Source organism: Gambusia affinis, linkage group LG08, assembly GCF_019740435.1.
Source record: "Gambusia affinis linkage group LG08, SWU_Gaff_1.0, whole genome shotgun sequence".
In the NCBI taxonomy this organism is placed as follows: domain Eukaryota; kingdom Metazoa; phylum Chordata; class Actinopteri; order Cyprinodontiformes; family Poeciliidae; genus Gambusia; species Gambusia affinis.
In genome coordinates, this window is record NC_057875.1 from 20,081,532 (window position 1) to 20,096,731 (window position 15,200).

The 15,200-nt window shown below is 49.2% G+C and overlaps 31 non-coding genes and 6 pseudogenes across 31 annotated transcripts; all 37 read right to left on the minus strand.

Annotated features, from left to right (window-relative positions):
* Positions 1–643: 643 nt before the first annotated feature.
* Positions 644–762, minus strand: LOC122836266. The gene has a single exon (XR_006371433.1). It is a non-coding gene; the product is annotated as a 5S ribosomal RNA (ribosomal RNA).
* A 198-nt stretch (positions 763–960) lies between these two features.
* Positions 961–1,079, minus strand: LOC122836377. The gene has a single exon (XR_006371522.1). It is a non-coding gene; the product is annotated as a 5S ribosomal RNA (ribosomal RNA).
* Positions 1,080–1,287: 208 nt separating this feature from the next.
* LOC122836324 lies at positions 1,288–1,405 on the minus strand. Its single transcript, XR_006371488.1, has one exon. It is a non-coding gene; the product is annotated as a 5S ribosomal RNA (ribosomal RNA).
* A 207-nt stretch (positions 1,406–1,612) lies between these two features.
* LOC122836392 lies at positions 1,613–1,731 on the minus strand. Its single transcript, XR_006371537.1, has one exon. It is a non-coding gene; the product is annotated as a 5S ribosomal RNA (ribosomal RNA).
* A 211-nt stretch (positions 1,732–1,942) lies between these two features.
* On the minus strand, positions 1,943–2,061 carry LOC122836403. Its single transcript, XR_006371548.1, has one exon. It is a non-coding gene; the product is annotated as a 5S ribosomal RNA (ribosomal RNA).
* A 214-nt stretch (positions 2,062–2,275) lies between these two features.
* On the minus strand, positions 2,276–2,393 carry LOC122836336 (annotated as a pseudogene).
* Positions 2,394–2,599: 206 nt separating this feature from the next.
* Positions 2,600–2,716, minus strand: LOC122836335 (annotated as a pseudogene).
* A 199-nt stretch (positions 2,717–2,915) lies between these two features.
* LOC122836416 lies at positions 2,916–3,034 on the minus strand. The gene has a single exon (XR_006371559.1). It is a non-coding gene; the product is annotated as a 5S ribosomal RNA (ribosomal RNA).
* A 211-nt stretch (positions 3,035–3,245) lies between these two features.
* LOC122836327 lies at positions 3,246–3,364 on the minus strand. Its single transcript, XR_006371491.1, has one exon. It is a non-coding gene; the product is annotated as a 5S ribosomal RNA (ribosomal RNA).
* A 211-nt stretch (positions 3,365–3,575) lies between these two features.
* On the minus strand, positions 3,576–3,694 carry LOC122836273. The gene has a single exon (XR_006371439.1). It is a non-coding gene; the product is annotated as a 5S ribosomal RNA (ribosomal RNA).
* A 207-nt stretch (positions 3,695–3,901) lies between these two features.
* LOC122836284 lies at positions 3,902–4,020 on the minus strand. The gene has a single exon (XR_006371450.1). It is a non-coding gene; the product is annotated as a 5S ribosomal RNA (ribosomal RNA).
* A 212-nt stretch (positions 4,021–4,232) lies between these two features.
* Positions 4,233–4,351, minus strand: LOC122836296. Its single transcript, XR_006371461.1, has one exon. It is a non-coding gene; the product is annotated as a 5S ribosomal RNA (ribosomal RNA).
* Positions 4,352–4,551: 200 nt separating this feature from the next.
* LOC122836307 lies at positions 4,552–4,670 on the minus strand. The gene has a single exon (XR_006371472.1). It is a non-coding gene; the product is annotated as a 5S ribosomal RNA (ribosomal RNA).
* Positions 4,671–4,881: 211 nt separating this feature from the next.
* On the minus strand, positions 4,882–5,000 carry LOC122836318. Its single transcript, XR_006371483.1, has one exon. It is a non-coding gene; the product is annotated as a 5S ribosomal RNA (ribosomal RNA).
* Positions 5,001–5,200: 200 nt separating this feature from the next.
* LOC122836330 lies at positions 5,201–5,319 on the minus strand. The gene has a single exon (XR_006371494.1). It is a non-coding gene; the product is annotated as a 5S ribosomal RNA (ribosomal RNA).
* A 200-nt stretch (positions 5,320–5,519) lies between these two features.
* LOC122836342 lies at positions 5,520–5,638 on the minus strand. Its single transcript, XR_006371498.1, has one exon. It is a non-coding gene; the product is annotated as a 5S ribosomal RNA (ribosomal RNA).
* Positions 5,639–5,848: 210 nt separating this feature from the next.
* Positions 5,849–5,966, minus strand: LOC122836308. The gene has a single exon (XR_006371473.1). It is a non-coding gene; the product is annotated as a 5S ribosomal RNA (ribosomal RNA).
* A 205-nt stretch (positions 5,967–6,171) lies between these two features.
* LOC122836325 lies at positions 6,172–6,289 on the minus strand. Its single transcript, XR_006371489.1, has one exon. It is a non-coding gene; the product is annotated as a 5S ribosomal RNA (ribosomal RNA).
* A 209-nt stretch (positions 6,290–6,498) lies between these two features.
* Positions 6,499–6,616, minus strand: LOC122836334 (annotated as a pseudogene).
* Positions 6,617–6,823: 207 nt separating this feature from the next.
* On the minus strand, positions 6,824–6,942 carry LOC122836352. Its single transcript, XR_006371499.1, has one exon. It is a non-coding gene; the product is annotated as a 5S ribosomal RNA (ribosomal RNA).
* A 208-nt stretch (positions 6,943–7,150) lies between these two features.
* On the minus strand, positions 7,151–7,263 carry LOC122836345 (annotated as a pseudogene).
* A 211-nt stretch (positions 7,264–7,474) lies between these two features.
* LOC122836359 lies at positions 7,475–7,593 on the minus strand. The gene has a single exon (XR_006371505.1). It is a non-coding gene; the product is annotated as a 5S ribosomal RNA (ribosomal RNA).
* Positions 7,594–7,804: 211 nt separating this feature from the next.
* LOC122836370 lies at positions 7,805–7,923 on the minus strand. Its single transcript, XR_006371516.1, has one exon. It is a non-coding gene; the product is annotated as a 5S ribosomal RNA (ribosomal RNA).
* Positions 7,924–8,134: 211 nt separating this feature from the next.
* LOC122836338 lies at positions 8,135–8,252 on the minus strand (annotated as a pseudogene).
* A 200-nt stretch (positions 8,253–8,452) lies between these two features.
* LOC122836313 lies at positions 8,453–8,571 on the minus strand. The gene has a single exon (XR_006371478.1). It is a non-coding gene; the product is annotated as a 5S ribosomal RNA (ribosomal RNA).
* Positions 8,572–8,769: 198 nt separating this feature from the next.
* Positions 8,770–8,888, minus strand: LOC122836382. The gene has a single exon (XR_006371527.1). It is a non-coding gene; the product is annotated as a 5S ribosomal RNA (ribosomal RNA).
* A 212-nt stretch (positions 8,889–9,100) lies between these two features.
* LOC122836383 lies at positions 9,101–9,219 on the minus strand. Its single transcript, XR_006371528.1, has one exon. It is a non-coding gene; the product is annotated as a 5S ribosomal RNA (ribosomal RNA).
* A 204-nt stretch (positions 9,220–9,423) lies between these two features.
* Positions 9,424–9,542, minus strand: LOC122836384. The gene has a single exon (XR_006371529.1). It is a non-coding gene; the product is annotated as a 5S ribosomal RNA (ribosomal RNA).
* A 205-nt stretch (positions 9,543–9,747) lies between these two features.
* Positions 9,748–9,866, minus strand: LOC122836306. Its single transcript, XR_006371471.1, has one exon. It is a non-coding gene; the product is annotated as a 5S ribosomal RNA (ribosomal RNA).
* A 208-nt stretch (positions 9,867–10,074) lies between these two features.
* On the minus strand, positions 10,075–10,193 carry LOC122836385. Its single transcript, XR_006371530.1, has one exon. It is a non-coding gene; the product is annotated as a 5S ribosomal RNA (ribosomal RNA).
* A 205-nt stretch (positions 10,194–10,398) lies between these two features.
* Positions 10,399–10,517, minus strand: LOC122836386. The gene has a single exon (XR_006371531.1). It is a non-coding gene; the product is annotated as a 5S ribosomal RNA (ribosomal RNA).
* A 212-nt stretch (positions 10,518–10,729) lies between these two features.
* Positions 10,730–10,848, minus strand: LOC122836387. Its single transcript, XR_006371532.1, has one exon. It is a non-coding gene; the product is annotated as a 5S ribosomal RNA (ribosomal RNA).
* Positions 10,849–11,058: 210 nt separating this feature from the next.
* Positions 11,059–11,177, minus strand: LOC122836388. Its single transcript, XR_006371533.1, has one exon. It is a non-coding gene; the product is annotated as a 5S ribosomal RNA (ribosomal RNA).
* A 199-nt stretch (positions 11,178–11,376) lies between these two features.
* On the minus strand, positions 11,377–11,495 carry LOC122836389. The gene has a single exon (XR_006371534.1). It is a non-coding gene; the product is annotated as a 5S ribosomal RNA (ribosomal RNA).
* Positions 11,496–11,681: 186 nt separating this feature from the next.
* On the minus strand, positions 11,682–11,800 carry LOC122836390. Its single transcript, XR_006371535.1, has one exon. It is a non-coding gene; the product is annotated as a 5S ribosomal RNA (ribosomal RNA).
* Positions 11,801–12,000: 200 nt separating this feature from the next.
* On the minus strand, positions 12,001–12,119 carry LOC122836391. Its single transcript, XR_006371536.1, has one exon. It is a non-coding gene; the product is annotated as a 5S ribosomal RNA (ribosomal RNA).
* A 196-nt stretch (positions 12,120–12,315) lies between these two features.
* Positions 12,316–12,430, minus strand: LOC122836344 (annotated as a pseudogene).
* Between the last annotated feature and the right edge of the window lie 2,770 nt (positions 12,431–15,200).

Here is a 15,200-nt window from a genome sequence, read left to right on the forward strand (position 1 = left end):
GTTAACAGTCTACATGCTAAAAGTCCTCCACACAAAAATCTAATGTTCTTCATTAATTCCAAAACAGAAATCTTCTCCTCTCCACTTATCTCCACCTGCACGGTATTATCTCTTTCAAATCTTTCTTTTCCTTTTCCTTGTTCAGCTGCATCTTCCACCCTATTTCCTTCTTGACTCGAAGCCATTGTTGGAACTTTAAAAGTTTCCATAAAGTAACAAAAAAACACTACCCCCCCAACAGTAAAAACTGTTGGGGAGGAAAAAAAAACGACAAAGAAAAAAAACCTCCCCAAAATTACAAAAAACAAAAGTAATTTAAATGAAAGAAAGACACAAACAATCAGAGGCTCTGCAAACAACTCTGCTGCCTCTGTGCTGCACTGCACCACTCTGGTGGGCGTGGCCACAGCAGGTGGGCGTTCTCAAGGTAGTGTGGCCGTAAGCCACGAAGCTCTCCCGGCTAAAGCCTTTTGTAAAGCAGCACAGCCGTCTGGGCTTCTACACTTTTTGCCCTGACTACCTCTTGGTAGGGTTCACCGTGCTTCTCTCTAGGGTTAAAGGTCCTTTTTTTTGGGCAAAACATTGAGAGACACGTACCAGTGTGCATCAATGTGAAACCATTGTATAGGCAGCAGCACCAAAAGGCTTACAGCACCTGGTATTCCCAGGCGGTCTCCCATCCAAGTACTAACCAGGCCCGACCCTGCTTAGCTTCCGAGATCAGACGAGATCGGGCGTTCTCAAGGTAGTGTGGCCGTAAGCCACGAAGCTCTCCCGGCTAAAGCCTTTTGTAAAGCAGCACAGCCGTCTGGGCTTCTACACTTTTTGCCCTGGCTACCTCTTGGTAGGGTTCACTGTGCTTCTCTCTAGGGTTAAAGGTCCTTTTTTTTGGGCAAAACATTGAGAGACACGTACCAGTGTGCATCAATGTGAAACCATTGTATAGGCAGCAGCACCAAAGGCTTACAGCACCTGGTATTCCCAGGCGGTCTCCCATCCAAGTACTAACCAGGCCCGACCCTGCTTAGCTTCCGAGATCAGACGAGATCGGGCGTTCTCAAGGTAGTGTGGCCGTAAGCTTAAGCTCTCCTGGCTAAAGCCTTTGTAAAGCAGCACAGCCGTCTGGGCTTCTACACTTTTTGCCCTGACTACCTCTTGGTAGGGTTCACCGTGCTTCTCTCTAGGGTTAAAGGTCCTTTTTTTTGGGCAAAACATTGAGAGACACCTACCAGTGTGCATCAATGTGAAACCATTGTATAGGCAGCAGCACCCTCTGCTGCACCAAAAGGCTTACAGCACCTGGTATTCCCAGGCGGTCTCCCATCCAAGTACTAACCAGGCCCGACCCTGCTTAGCTTCCGAGATCAGACGAGATCGGCGTTCTCAAGGTAGTGTGGCCGTAAGCCACGAAGCTCTCCCGGCTAAAGCCTTTTGTAAAGCAGCACAGCCGTCTGGGATTCTACACTTTTTGCCCTGACTACCTCTTGGTAGGGTTCACCGTGCTTCTCTCTAGGGTTAAAGGTCCTTTTTTGGGCAAAACATTGAGAGACACGTGCCAGTGTGCATCAATGTGAAACCATTGTATAGGCAGCAGCACCTCTGCTGCACCAAAGGCTTACAGCACCTGGTATTCCCAGGCGGTCTCCCATCCAAGTACTAACCAGGCCCGACCCTGCTTAGCTTCCGAGATCAGACGAGATCGGGCGTTCTCAAGGTAGTGTGGCCGTAAGCCACAAAGCTCTCCCGGCTAAAGCCTTTTGTAAAGCAGCACAGCCGTGCCTGGGCTTCTACACTTTTGCCCTGACTACCTCTTGGAGGGTTCACGTGCTTCTCTCTAGGGTTAAAGGTCCTTTTTTTGGTGGGCAAAACATTGAGAGACACGTACCAGTGTGCATCAATGTGAAACCATTGTATAGGCAGCAGCACCTCTGCTGCACCAAAAGGCTTACAGCACCTGGTATTCCCAGGCGGTCTCCCATCCAAGTACTAACCAGGCCCGACCCTGCTTAGCTTCCGAGATCAGACGAGATCGGGCGTTCTCAAGGTAGTGTGGCCGTAAGCCACGAAGCTCTCCCGGCTAAAGCCTTTTGTAAAGCAGCACAGCCGTCTGGGCTTCTACACTTTTTGCCCTGACTACCTCTTGGTAGGGTTCACCGTGCTTCTCTCTAGGGTTAAAGGTCCTTTTTTTGGGGCAAAACATTGAGAGACACGTACCAGTGTGCATCAATGTGAAACCATTGTATAGGCAGCAGCACCACCCTCTGCTGCACCAAAAGGCTTACAGCACCTGGTATTCCCAGGCGGTCTCCCATCCAAGTACTAACCAGGCCCGACCCTGCTTAGCTTCCGAGATCAGACGAGATCCGTTCTCTCAAGGTAGTGTGGCCGTAAGCCACGAAGCTCTCCGGCTAAAGCCTTTTGTAAAGCAGCACAGCCGTCTGGGCTTCTACACTTTTGCCCTGACTACCTCTTGGTAGGGTTCACCGTGCTTCTCTCTAGGGTTAAAGGTCCTTTTTGGGCAAAACATTGAGAGACACGTACATCAGTGTGCATCAATGTGAAACCATTGTATAGGCAGCAGCACCTCTGCTGCACCAAAGGCTTACAGCACCTGGTATTCCCAGGCGGTCTCCCATCCAAGTACTAACCAGGCCCGACCCTGCTTAGCTTCCGAGATCAGACGAGATCACGCTCTCAAGGTAGTGTGGCCGTAAGCCACGAAGTTCTCCCGGCTAAAGCCTTTTGTAAAGCAGCACAGCCGTCTGGGCTTCTACACTTTTTGCCCTGACTACCTCTTGGTAGGGTTCACCGTGCTTCTCTCTAGGGTTAAAGGTCCTTTTTTTTGGGCAAAACATTGAGAGACACGTACCAGTGTGCATCAATGTGAAACCATTGTATAGGCAGCTGCACCAAAAGGCTTACAGCACCTGGTATTCCCAGGCGGTCTCCCATCCAAGTACTAACCAGGCCCGACCCTGCTTAGCTTCCGAGATCAGACGAGATCGGGCGTTCTCAAGGTAGTGTGGCCGTAAGCCACGAAGCTCTCCCGGCTAAAGCCTTTTGTAAAGCAGCACAGCCGTCTGGGCTTCTACACTTTTTGCCCTGACTACCTCTTGGTAGGGTTCACCGTGCTTCTCTCTAGGGTTAAAGGTCCTTTTTTTTGGGCAAAACATTGAGAGACACGTACCAGTGTGCATCAATGTGAAACCATTGTATAGGCAGCAGCACCCTCTGCTGCACCAAAAGGCGTACAGCACCTGGTATTCCCAGGCGGTCTCCCATCCAAGTACTAACCAGGCCCGACCCTGCTTAGCTTCCGAGATCAGACGAGATCGGGCTTTCTCAAGGTAGTGTGGCCATAAGCCATGAAGCTCTCCCGGCTAAAGCCTTTTGTAAAGCAGCACAGCCGTCTGGGCTTCTACACTTTTTGCCCTGACTACCTCTTGGTAGGGTTCACCGTGCTTCTCTCTAGGGTTAAAGGTCCTTTTTTTTGGCAAAAACATTGAGAGACACGTACCAGTGTGCATCAATGTGAAACCATTGTATAGGCAGCAGCACCCTCTGCTGCACCAAAAGGCTTACAGCACCTGGTATTCCCAGGCGGTCTCCCATCCAAGTACTAACCAGGCCCGACCCTGCTTAGCTTCCGAGATCAGACGAGATCGGGCGTTCTCAAGGTAGTGTGGCCGTAAGCCACGAAGCTCTCTGCTAAAGCCTTTTGTAAAGCAGCACAGCCGTCTGGGCTTCTACACTTTTTGCCCTGACTACCTCTTGGTAGGGTTCACCGTGCTTCTCTCTAGGGTTAAAGGTCCTTTTTTTTGGGCAAAACATTGAGAGACACGTACCAGTGTGCATCAATGTGAAACCATTGTATAGGCAGCAGCACCTCTGCTGCACCAAAGGCTTACAGCACCTGGTATTCCCAGGCGGTCTCCCATCCAAGTACTAACCAGGCCCGACCCTGCTTAGCTTCCGAGATCAGACGAGATCGGGCGTTCTCAAGGTAGTGTGGCCGTAAGCCACTTAAGTTCTCCCGGCTAAAGCCTTTTGTAAAGCAGCACAGCCGTCTGGGCTTCTACACTTTTTGCCCTGACTACCTCTTGGTAGGGTTCACCGTGCTTCTCTCTAGGGTTAAAGGTCCTTTTTTTTGGCAAAAACATTGAGAGACACGTACCAGTGTGCATCAATGTGAAACCATTGTATAGGCAGCAGCACCCTCTGCTGCACCAAAAGGCTTACAGCACCTGGTATTCCCAGGCGGTCTCCCATCCAAGTACTAACCAGGCCCGACCCTGCTTAGCTTCCGAGATCAGACGAGATCGGGCGTTCTCAAGGTAGTGTGGCCGTAAGCCACGAAGCTCTCCCGGCTAAAGCCTTTTGTAAAGCAGCACAGCCGCCTGGGCTTCTACACTTTTTGCCCTGACTACCTCTTGGTAGGGTTCACCGTGCTTCTCTCTAGGGTTAAAGGTCCTTTTTTTTGGGCAAAAACATTGAGAGACACGTACCAGTGTGCATCAATGTGAAACCATTGTATAGGCAGCAGCACCAAAAGGCTTACAGCACCTGGTATTCCCAGGCGGTCTCCCATCCAAGTACTAACCAGGCCCGACCCTGCTTAGCTTCCGAGATCAGACGAGATCGGGCGTTCTCAAGGTAGTGTGGCCGTAAGCCACGAAGCTCTCCCGGCTAAAGCCTTTTGTAAAGCAGCACAGCCGTCTGGGCTTCTACACTTTTTGCCCTGACTACCTCTTGGTAGGGTTCACCGTGCTTCTCTCTAGGGTTAAAGGTCCTTTTTTTTGGGCAAAACATTGAGAGACACGTACCAGTGTGCATCAATGTGAAACCATTGTATAGGCAGCAGCACCCTCTGCTGCACCAAAAGGCTTACAGCACCTGGTATTCCCAGGCGGTCTCCCATCCAAGTACTAACCAGGCCCGACCCTGCTTAGCTTCCGAGATCAGACGAGATCGGGCGTTCTCAAGGTAGTGTGGCCGTAAGCCACGAAGCTCTCCCGGCTAAAGCCTTTTGTAAAGCAGCACAGCCGTCTGGGCTTCTACACTTTTTGCCCTGACTACCTCTTGGTAGGGTTCACCGTGCTTCTCTCTAGGGTTAAAGGTCCTTTTTTTTGGGCAAAAACATTGAGAGACACGTACCAGTGTGCATCAATGTGAAACCATTGTATAGGCAGCAGCACCAAAAGGCTTACAGCACCTGGTATTCCCAGGCGGTCTCCCATCCAAGTACTAACCAGGCCCGACCCTGCTTAGCTTCCGAGATCAGACGAGATCGGGCGTTCTCAAGGTAGTGTGGCCGTAAGCCACAAAGCTCTCCCGGCTAAAGCCTTTTGTAAAGCAGCACAGCCGTCTGGGCTTCTACACTTTTTGCCCTGACTACCTCTTGGTAGGGTTCACCGTGCTTCTCTCTAGGGTTAAAGGTCCTTTTTTTTGGGCAAAAACATTGAGAGACACGTACCAGTGTGCATCAATGTGAAACCATTGTATAGGCAGCAGCACCAAAAGGCTTACAGCACCTGGTATTCCCAGGCGGTCTCCCATCCAAGTACTAACCAGGCCCGACCCTGCTTAGCTTCCGAGATCAGACGAGATCGGGCGTTCTCAAGGTAGTGTGGCCGTAAGCCACGAAGCTCTCCCGGCTAAGCCTTTTGTAAAGCAGCACAGCCGTCTGGGCTTCTACACTTTTTGCCCTGACTACCTCTTGGTAGGGTTCACCGTGCTTCTCTCTAGGGTTAAAGGTCCTTTTTTTTGGGCAAAACATTGAGAGACACGTACCAGTGTGCATCAATGTGAAACCATTGTATAGGCAGCAGCACCCTCTGCTGCACCAAAAGGCTTACAGCACCTGGTATTCCCAGGCGGTCTCCCATCCAAGTACTAACCAGGCCCGACCCTGCTTAGCTTCCGAGATCAGACGAGATCGGGCGCTTCAAGGTAGTGTGGCCGTAAGCCACGAAGCTCTCCTGCTAAAGCCTTTTGTAAAGCAGCACAGCCGCCTGGGCTTCTACACTTTTGCCCTGACTACCTCTTGGTAGGGTTCACCGTGCTTCTCTCTAGGGTTAAAGGTCCTTTTTGGGCAAAACATTGAGAGACACGCACCAGTGTGCATCAATGTGAAACCATTGTATAGGCAGCAGCACCTCTGCTGCACCAAAAGGCTTACAGCACCTGGTATTCCCAGGCGGTCTCCCATCCAAGTACTAACCAGGCCCGACCCTGCTTAGCTTCCGAGATCAGACGAGATCGGCGTTCTCAAGGTAGTGTGGCCGTAAGCCACAAAGCTCTCCTGCTAAAGCCTTTTGTAAAGCAGCACAGCCGCCTGGGCTTCTACACTTTTTGCCCTGACTACCTCTTGGTAGGGTTCACCGTGCTTCTCTCTAGGGTTAAAGGTCCTTTTTTTTGTGCAAAACATTGAGAGACACGTACCAGTGTGCATCAATGTGAAACCATTGTATAGGCAGCAGCACCCTCTGCTGCACCAAAGGCTTACAGCACCTGGTATTCCCAGGCGGTCTCAATCCAAGTACTAACCAGGCCCGACCCTGCTTAGCTTCCGAGATCAGACGAGATCGGGCGTTCTCAAGGTAGTGTGGCCGTAAGCCACAGTTCTCCCGGCTAAAGCCTTTTGTAAAGCAGCCCAGCCGACTGGGCTTCTACACTTTTTGCCCTGACTACCTCTTGGTAGGGTTCACCGTGCTTCTCTCTAGGGTTAAAGGTCCTTTTTTGGGCAAAACATTGAGAGACACGCATACCAGTGTGCATCAATGTGAAACCATTGTATAGGCAGCAGCACCTCTGCTGCACCAAAGGCTTACAGCACCTGGTATTCCCAGGCGGTCTCCCATCCAAGTACTAACCAGGCCCGACCCTGCTTAGCTTCCGAGATCAGACGAGATCGGGCGTTCTCAAGGTAGTGTGGCCGTAAGCCACGAAGTTCTCCGGCTAAAGCCTTTTGTAAAGCAGCACAGCCGTCTGGGTTTCTACACTTTTTGCCCTGGCTACCTCTTGGTAGGGTTCACCGTGCTTCTCTCTAGGGTTAAAGGTCCTTTTTTTTGGGCAAAACATTGAGAGACACGTACCAGTGTGCATCAATGTGAAACCATTGTATAGGCAGCAGCACCTCTGCTGCACCAAAGGCTTACAGCACCTGGTATTCCCAGGCTCCCATCCAAGTACTAACCAGGCCCGACCCTGCTTAGCTTCCGAGATCAGACGAGATCGGGCGTTCAAGGTAGTGTGGCCGTAAGCCACGAAGCTCTCCCGGCTAAAGCCTTTTGTAAAGCAGCACAGCCGTCTGGGCTTCTACACTTTTTGCCCTGACTACCTCTTGGTAGGGTTCACCGTGCTTCTCTCTAGGGTTAAAGGTCCTTTTTTTGGGCAAAAACATTGAGAGACACGTACCAGTGTGCATCAATGTGAAACCATTGTATAGGCAGCAGCACCCTCTGCTGCACCAAAAGGCTTACAGCACCTGGTATTCCCAGGCGGTCTCCCATCCAAGTACTAACCAGGCCCGACCCTGCTTAGCTTCCGAGATCAGACGAGATCGGGCGTTCTCAAGGTAGTGTGGCCGTAAGCCACGAAGTTCTCCCGGCTAAAGCCTTTTGTAAAGCAGCACAGCCGTCTGGGCTTCTACACTTTTTGCCCTGACTACCTCTTGGTAGGGTTCACCGTGCTTCTCTCTAGGGTTAAAGGTCCTTTTTTTTGGCAAAAACATTGAGAGACACGTACCAGTGTGCATCAATGTGAAACCATTGTATAGGCAGCAGCACCCTCTGCTGCACCAAAAGGCTTACAGCACCTGGTATTCCCAGGCGGTCTCCCATCCAAGTACTAACCAGGCCCGACCCTGCTTAGCTTCCGAGATCAGACGAGATCGGGCGTTCTCAAGGTAGTGTGGCCGTAAGCCACGAAGCTCTCCCGGCTAAAGCCTTTTGTAAAGCAGCACAGCCGTCTGGGCTTCTACACTTTTTGCCCTGACTACCTCTTGGTAGGGTTCACCGTGCTTCTCTCTAGGGTTAAAGGTCCTTTTTTTTGGCAAAAACATTGAGAGACACGTACCAGTGTGCATCAATGTGAAACCATTGTATAGGCAGCAGCACCCTCTGCTGCACCAAAAGGCTTACAGCACCTGGTATTCCCAGGCGGTCTCCCATCCAAGTACTAACCAGGCCCGACCCTGCTTAGCTTCGAGATCAGACGAGATCGGGCGTTCTCAAGGTAGTGTGGCCGCACGCCACGAAGCTCTCCCGGCTAAAGCCTTTTGTAAAGCAGCACAGCCGTCTGGGCTTCTACACTTTTTGCCCTGACTACCTCTTGGTAGGGTTCACCGTGCTTCTCTCTAGGGTTAAAGGTCCTTTTTTTTGGGCAAAAACATTGAGAGACACGTACCAGTGTGCATCAATGTGAAACCATTGTATAGGCAGCAGCACCAAAAGGCTTACAGCACCTGGTATTCCCAGGCGGTCTCCCATCCAAGTACTAACCAGGCCCGACCCTGCTTAGCTTCCGAGATCAGACGAGATCTGGCGTTCTCAAGGTAGTGTGGCCGTAAGCCACGAAGCTCTCCGGCTAAAGCCTTTTGTAAAGCAGCACAGCCGTCTGGGCTTCTACACTTTTTGCCCTGACTACCTCTTGGTAGGGTTCGCCGTGCTTCTCTCTAGGGTTAAAGGTCCTTTTTTTTGGGCAAAACATTGAGATACACGTACCAGTGTGCATCAATGTGAAACCATTGTATAGGCAGCAGCACCAAAAGGCTTACAGCACCTGGTATTCCCAGGCGGTCTCCCATCCAAGTACTAACCAGGCCCGACCCTGCTTAGCTTCCGAGATCAGACGAGATCGGGCGTTCTCAAGGTAGTGTGGCCGTAAGCCACGTTAAGCTCTCCGGCTAAAGCCTTTTGTAAAGCAGCACAGCCGTCTGGGCTTCTACACTTTTTGCCCTGACTACCTCTTGGTAGGGTTCACCGTGCTTCTCTCTAGGGTTAAAGGTCCTTTTTTTTGGGCAAAACATTGAGAGACACCTACCAGTGTGCATCAATGTGAAACCATTGTATAGGCAGCAGCACCCTCTGCTGCACCAAAAGGCTTACAGCACCTGGTATTCCCAGGCGGTCTCCCATCCAAGTACTAACCAGGCCCGACCCTGCTTAGCTTCCGAGATCAGACGAGATCGGGCGTTCTCAAGGTAGTGTGGCCGTAAGCCACAAGCTCTCCTGCTAAGCCTTTTGTAAAGCAGCACAGCCGCCTGGGCTTCTACACTTTTGCCCTGACTACCTCTTGGTAGGGTTCACCGTGCTTCTCTCTAGGGTTAAAGGTCCTTTTTTGGGCAAAACATTGAGAGACACGTCCAGTGTGCATCAATGTGAAACCATTGTATAGGCAGCAGCACCCTCTGCTGCACCAAAAGGCTTACAGCACCTGGTATTCCCAGGCGGTCTCCCATCCAAGTACTAACCAGGCCCGACCCTGCTTAGCTTCCGAGATCAGACGAGATCGGGCGTTCTCAAGGTAGTGTGGCCGTAAGCCACGAAGCTCTCCCGGCTAAAGCCTTTTGTAAAGCAGCACAGCTGCCTGGGCTTCTACACTTTTTGCCCTGACTACCTCTTGGTAGGGTTCACCGTGCTTCTCTAGGGTTAAAGGTCCTTTTTTGGGCAAAACATTGAGAGACACGCATCAGTGTGCATCAATGTGAAACCATTGTATAGGCAGCAGCACCTCTGCTGCACCAAAGGCTTACAGCACCTGGTATTCCCAGGCGGTCTCCCATCCAAGTACTAACCAGGCCCGACCCTGCTTAGCTTCCGAGATCAGACGAGATCGGGCATGCTCAAGGTAGTGTGGCCGTAAGCCACAAGCTCTCCCGGCTAAAGCCTTTGTAAAGCAGCACAGCCGCCTGGGCTTCTACACTTTTTGCCCTGACTACCTCTTGGTAGGGTTCACCGTGCTTCTCTCTAGGGTTAAAGGTCCTTTTTTTTGGGCAAAACATTGAGAGACACGTACCAGTGTGCATCAATGTGAAACCATTGTATAGGCAGCAGCACCTCTGCTGCACCAAAAGGCTTACAGCACCTGGTATTCCCAGGCGGTCTCCCATCCAAGTACTAACCAGGCCCGACCCTGCTTAGCTTCCGAGATCAGACGAGATCGGGCGTTCTCAAGGTAGTGTGGCCGTAAGCCACGAAGTTCTCCTGCTAAAGCCTTTTGTAAAGCAGCACAGCCGTCTGGGCTTCTACACTTTTGCCCTGACTACCTCTTGGTAGGGTTCACCGTGCTTCTCTCTAGGGTTAAAGGTCCTTTTTTGGGCAAAACATTGAGAGACACGTACAGTGTGCATCAATGTGAAACCATTGTATAGGCAGCAGCACCTCTGCTGCACCAAAAGGCTTACAGCACCTGGTATTCCCAGGCGGTCTCCCATCCAAGTACTAACCAGGCCCGACCCTGCTTAGCTTCCGAGATCAGACGAGATCGGGCGTTCTCAAGGTAGTGTGGCCGTAAGCCACAAAGCTCTCCCGGCTAAAGCCTTTTGTAAAGCAGCACAGCCGTCTGGGCTTCTACACTTTTTGCCCTGACTACCTCTTGGTAGGGTTCACCGTGCTTCTCTCTAGGGTTAAAGGTCCTTTTTTTTGGGCAAAAACATTGAGAGACACGTACCAGTGTGCATCAATGTGAAACCATTGTATAGGCAGCAGCACCCTCTGCTGCACCAAAAGGCTTACAGCACCTGGTATTCCCAGGCGGTCTCCCATCCAAGTACTAACCAGGCCCGACCCTGCTTAGCTTCCGAGATCAGACGAGATCGGGCGTTCTCAAGGTAGTGTGGCCGTAAGCCACGAAGCTCTCCCGGCTAAAGCCTTTTGTAAAGCAGCACAGCCGTCTGGGCTTCTACTCTTTTTGCCCTGACAACTTCTTGGTAGGGTTCACCGTTCTTCTCTCTAGGGTTAATGGTCCTTTTTTGGAGGGCAAAACATTGAGAGACACGTACCAGTGTGCATCAATGTGAAACCATTGTATAGGCAGCAGCACCTCTGCTGCACCAAAGGCTTACAGCACCTGGTATTCCCAGGCGGTCTCCCATCCAAGTACTAACCAGGCCCGACCCTGCTTAGCTTCCGAGATCAGACGAGATCGGGCGTTCTCAAGGTAGTGTGGCCGTAAGCCACGAAGCTCTCCCGGCTAAAGCCTTTTGTAAAGCAGCACAGCCGTCTGGGCTTCTACACTTTTTGCCCTGACTACCTCTTGGTAGGGTTCACCGTGCTTCTCTCTAGGGTTAAAGGTCCTTTTTTTTGGGCAAAACATTGAGAGACACGTACCAGTGTGCATCAATGTGAAACCATTGTATAGGCAGCAGCACCAAAAGGCTTACAGCACCTGGTATTCCCAGGCGGTCTCCCATCCAAGTACTAACCAGGCCCGACCCTGCTTAGCTTCCGAGATCAGACGAGATCGGGCGTTCTCAAGGTAGTGTGGCCGTAAGCCACGAAGCTCTCCGGCTAAAGCCTTTGTAAAGCAGCACAGCCGTCTGGGCTTCTACACTTTTGCCCTGACTACCTCTTGGTAGGGTTCACCGTGCTTCTCTAGGGTTAAAGGTCCTTTTTGGGCAAAACATTGAGAGACACAGTGTGCATCAATGTGAAACCATTGTATAGGCAGCAGCACCAAAAGGCTTACAGCACCTGGTATTCCCAGGCGGTCTCCCATCCAAGTACTAACCAGGCCCGACCCTGCTTAGCTTCCGAGATCAGACGAGATCGGGCGTTCTCAAGGTAGTGTGGCCGTAAGCCACGAAGCTCTCCTGGCTAAAGCCTTTTGTAAAGCAGCACAGCCGTGCCTGGGCTTCTACACTTTTTGCCCTGACTACCTCTTGGTAGGGTTCACCGTGCTTCTCTCTAGGGTTAAAGGTCCTTTTTTGGGCAAAACATTGAGAGACACGTGTGCATCAATGTGAAACCATTGTATAGGCAGCAGTCTGCTGCACCAAAAGGCTTACAGCACCTGGTATTCCCAGGCGGTCTCCCATCCAAGTACTAACCAGGCCCGACCCTGCTTAGCTTCCGAGATCAGACGAGATCGGGCGTTCTCAAGGTAGTGTGGCCGTAAGCCACGAAGCTCTCCCGGCTAAAGCCTTTTGTAAAGCAGCACAGCCGTCTGGGCTTCTACACTTTTTGCCCTGACTACCTCTTGGTAGGGTTCACCGTGCTTCACTCTAGGGTTAAAGGTCCTTTTTTGGGCAAAACATTGAGAGACACGCACAGTGTGCATCAATGTGAAACCATTGTATAGGCAGCTGCACCAAAAGGCTTACAGCACCTGGTATTCCCAGGCGGTCTCCCATCCAAGTACTAACCAGGCCCGACCCTGCTTAGCTTCCGAGATCAGACGAGATCATGCTCAAGGTAGTGTGGCCGTAAGCCACGAAGCTCTCCCGGCTAAAGCCTTTTGTAAAGCAGCACAGCCGTCTGGGCTTCTACACTTTTTGCCCTGACTACCTCTTGGTAGGGTTCACCGTGCTTCTCTCTAGGGTTAAAGGTCCTTTTTTTTGGGCAAAACATTGAGAGACACGTACCAGTGTGCATCAATGTGAAACCATTGTATAAAGTGGTCCAAAAAGTTTTTACAGCACCTGGTATTCCCAGGCGGTCTCCCATCCAAGTACAAATGGTGTGTCTAGCCAAAGAAAGGATGATGTTACAGAGGTAGAGTTGATACTTTGTCAGCTGTCCATATGGTTTACGAAATCCAAAAAGTCTTATCCAGTCCCATTCATTCTTGTCCAACAGAAGATTTGTGAAGATGCTTTTGATGAGGTGGTGGATCCTTTCCCAGAAGAGGGTGCAGCCGGGACAGCGGAGGAACAGGTGCTCGAGGGTCTCAGGGTCTGAAAGACAAACTGTGCAAACTTTTCCTTGTTTATTTGGTGCAGGATGACGCCCGTAAAAATTCTTCTATGTTTTAATAAGAAATCTGTATTGTTTGCTTGATGATGATTTAATTTGTAATATGAATTTGACCAAATGTTATATACTGGTATGCTGGGGAAAAGTTTTAACCATTGTTTATGTGATGCCGGTTCTTTAACAGTTTGGGAGATGAGAATTTGATACCATTTTTTTGTTGAAACTGAGCCAATGTTTATTTTTTGAGTACCGATTATGAGATGGAAGGTCGGGGCGTCATCCTGCACCTCCTGATGTCGTCCTCTCCTGCCAATGATCGAAGAACAGTGGAAAGGCAAAGCGGCCTGAATCTTTTTAGCATTCTGTACGATGGTGTTCCTTTTGTAGGGTATTTTGGATATTCTGAAAAGACTGAAAATTTTGTTAATATCCACTGATCCTCGATCATTCAAAACCTGCCCAAAGGTGTGAATGCCAGCTCTTCTCCAAGATGTGAAATTCAGCATCCCGCCTTCGCAGACCACCTCAGGATTGTTGAAAATCGGCAGCGAGAGACAAGACCTATACTTGATATGGGTTATTAACTGAAATCTGATTTTATTCCAAGCATCAAAACATTCTGTGAAGAAACCGTCTATTTGTGTTTGTTTTAAACTGCAGATTGAACATAGATTGAAGATATTTTTTGTACCAAAAGATTGCAAATGGGATAGAAAATAATCATGCCAGACGTGTTTAATGGGAGACGTTAGAAACCTGGAGATGAGTTTGATTCTTATTGCTTGTTTTTTGGATTGAATGTCTGCCAATTTGAGTCCTCCTTCTTTGTACGGAGCAATCATTGTTTTATGACTAATTAAATTACTTCTGCTTTTCCAGATAAAGTTTGAGATTTGACTGTTGAATTTATTGAGCACTTGATTTGGGAGTTCGTAAACACTGAGCGGATAAATGATTTTTGAAATGATTAAACTGTTTATGATGACTACTTTTCCTTTAATGGTTAATTTCCTTTGATTCCACAGGTTGAGTTGTTTTTGAACTTTTATGGTAATGCTTTTCCAGGTCTCGTCTCTCGCTGCTTCTTGCCGCTTACCGAGGTACACACCCAGGACCTTGACCGTGTCCTCCACCTCCCTAAACTCCCATCTTCCCGGCGTCCGAGCCGCCTCGCCGCAATACATGATTTCTGACTTAGTTGTATTGATTTTTGCCCCTGAAGCTGAACCATAAGTATGCAAATGTGTAATGACCAAATCCAGACTGCTTTCATTTTTAACTGTTATTGATGTGTCATCCGCAAACTGAAATATTTTGCTGATGTTGCCTTGTGGTGATTTTATGCCTTGAATGTTTTTATCTTGTTTAATCAAGGCGGCGAGAGGCTCGGCCACCAGGCTGTAGAGCAGGGAGGACAGAGGACACCCCTGTCTGACTGACCTGTATAATCGGAAGTAATCTGTGAAGTGACCATTGCATTTAACTGTACTTTCTGCATTTGAATATAATAACTGTAACCTGCTGATAAATGACTGACCAAATCCAAATTTATTTAAAACTGCCCATAGAAAATTGTGTTCTACCCTGTCAAAAGCTTTGCTGAAATCTACATTGAGAAATATTCCTTGTGAATTGACCATGGTTTGAATAGTTTGATTTATTGACAATACTGTATCGGAAATGTTTCTTTCAGGAATGCCGTAGGCTTGAGATGAACTGATTATGGTACCTATGACTGATTTTAACCTGTTTGCTAGTATCTTGGAATATATTTTGTAATCTGTGTTCAATAAACTGATGGGTCTGTAATTTTCTAAATTGCTTTTGTCCCCTTTGTTTTTGTAAAGAATAGTTATGACCCCTTGTGCAAAAGTCCTGGGTGTGCACTTCGTCTGCTCCATGACAGAGAAAACCCGCAATAATATTTTGCTAATTTGATCTTTGAACTGTTTGTAAAATTCAGCAGTAATGCCATCATGTCCAGGGCTTTTATTGTTGTTTAAAGAATTGATGGCATGTTGAACTTCTTCCTCTGTCAACGGAGCATCGCAGCAGAGACTGTCTTCCCGAGAGAGTGAGGAATCGATCACACCGACAACCTGATTTATTTTTTCCTCAGAAATGTTTTCACTTGTGAAAAGCTTAGAGTAAAAAGTCTGAACTGTTTCTAAGATGCTTGTTATGTCTGATACTTTCTCCCCTTTCTCATTTATTAATTCATTTATTGTTGCATTTATTTGCTTACGCTTTTCCTGAGCAAGAAAGAAAGCTGTAGATTTCTCACCA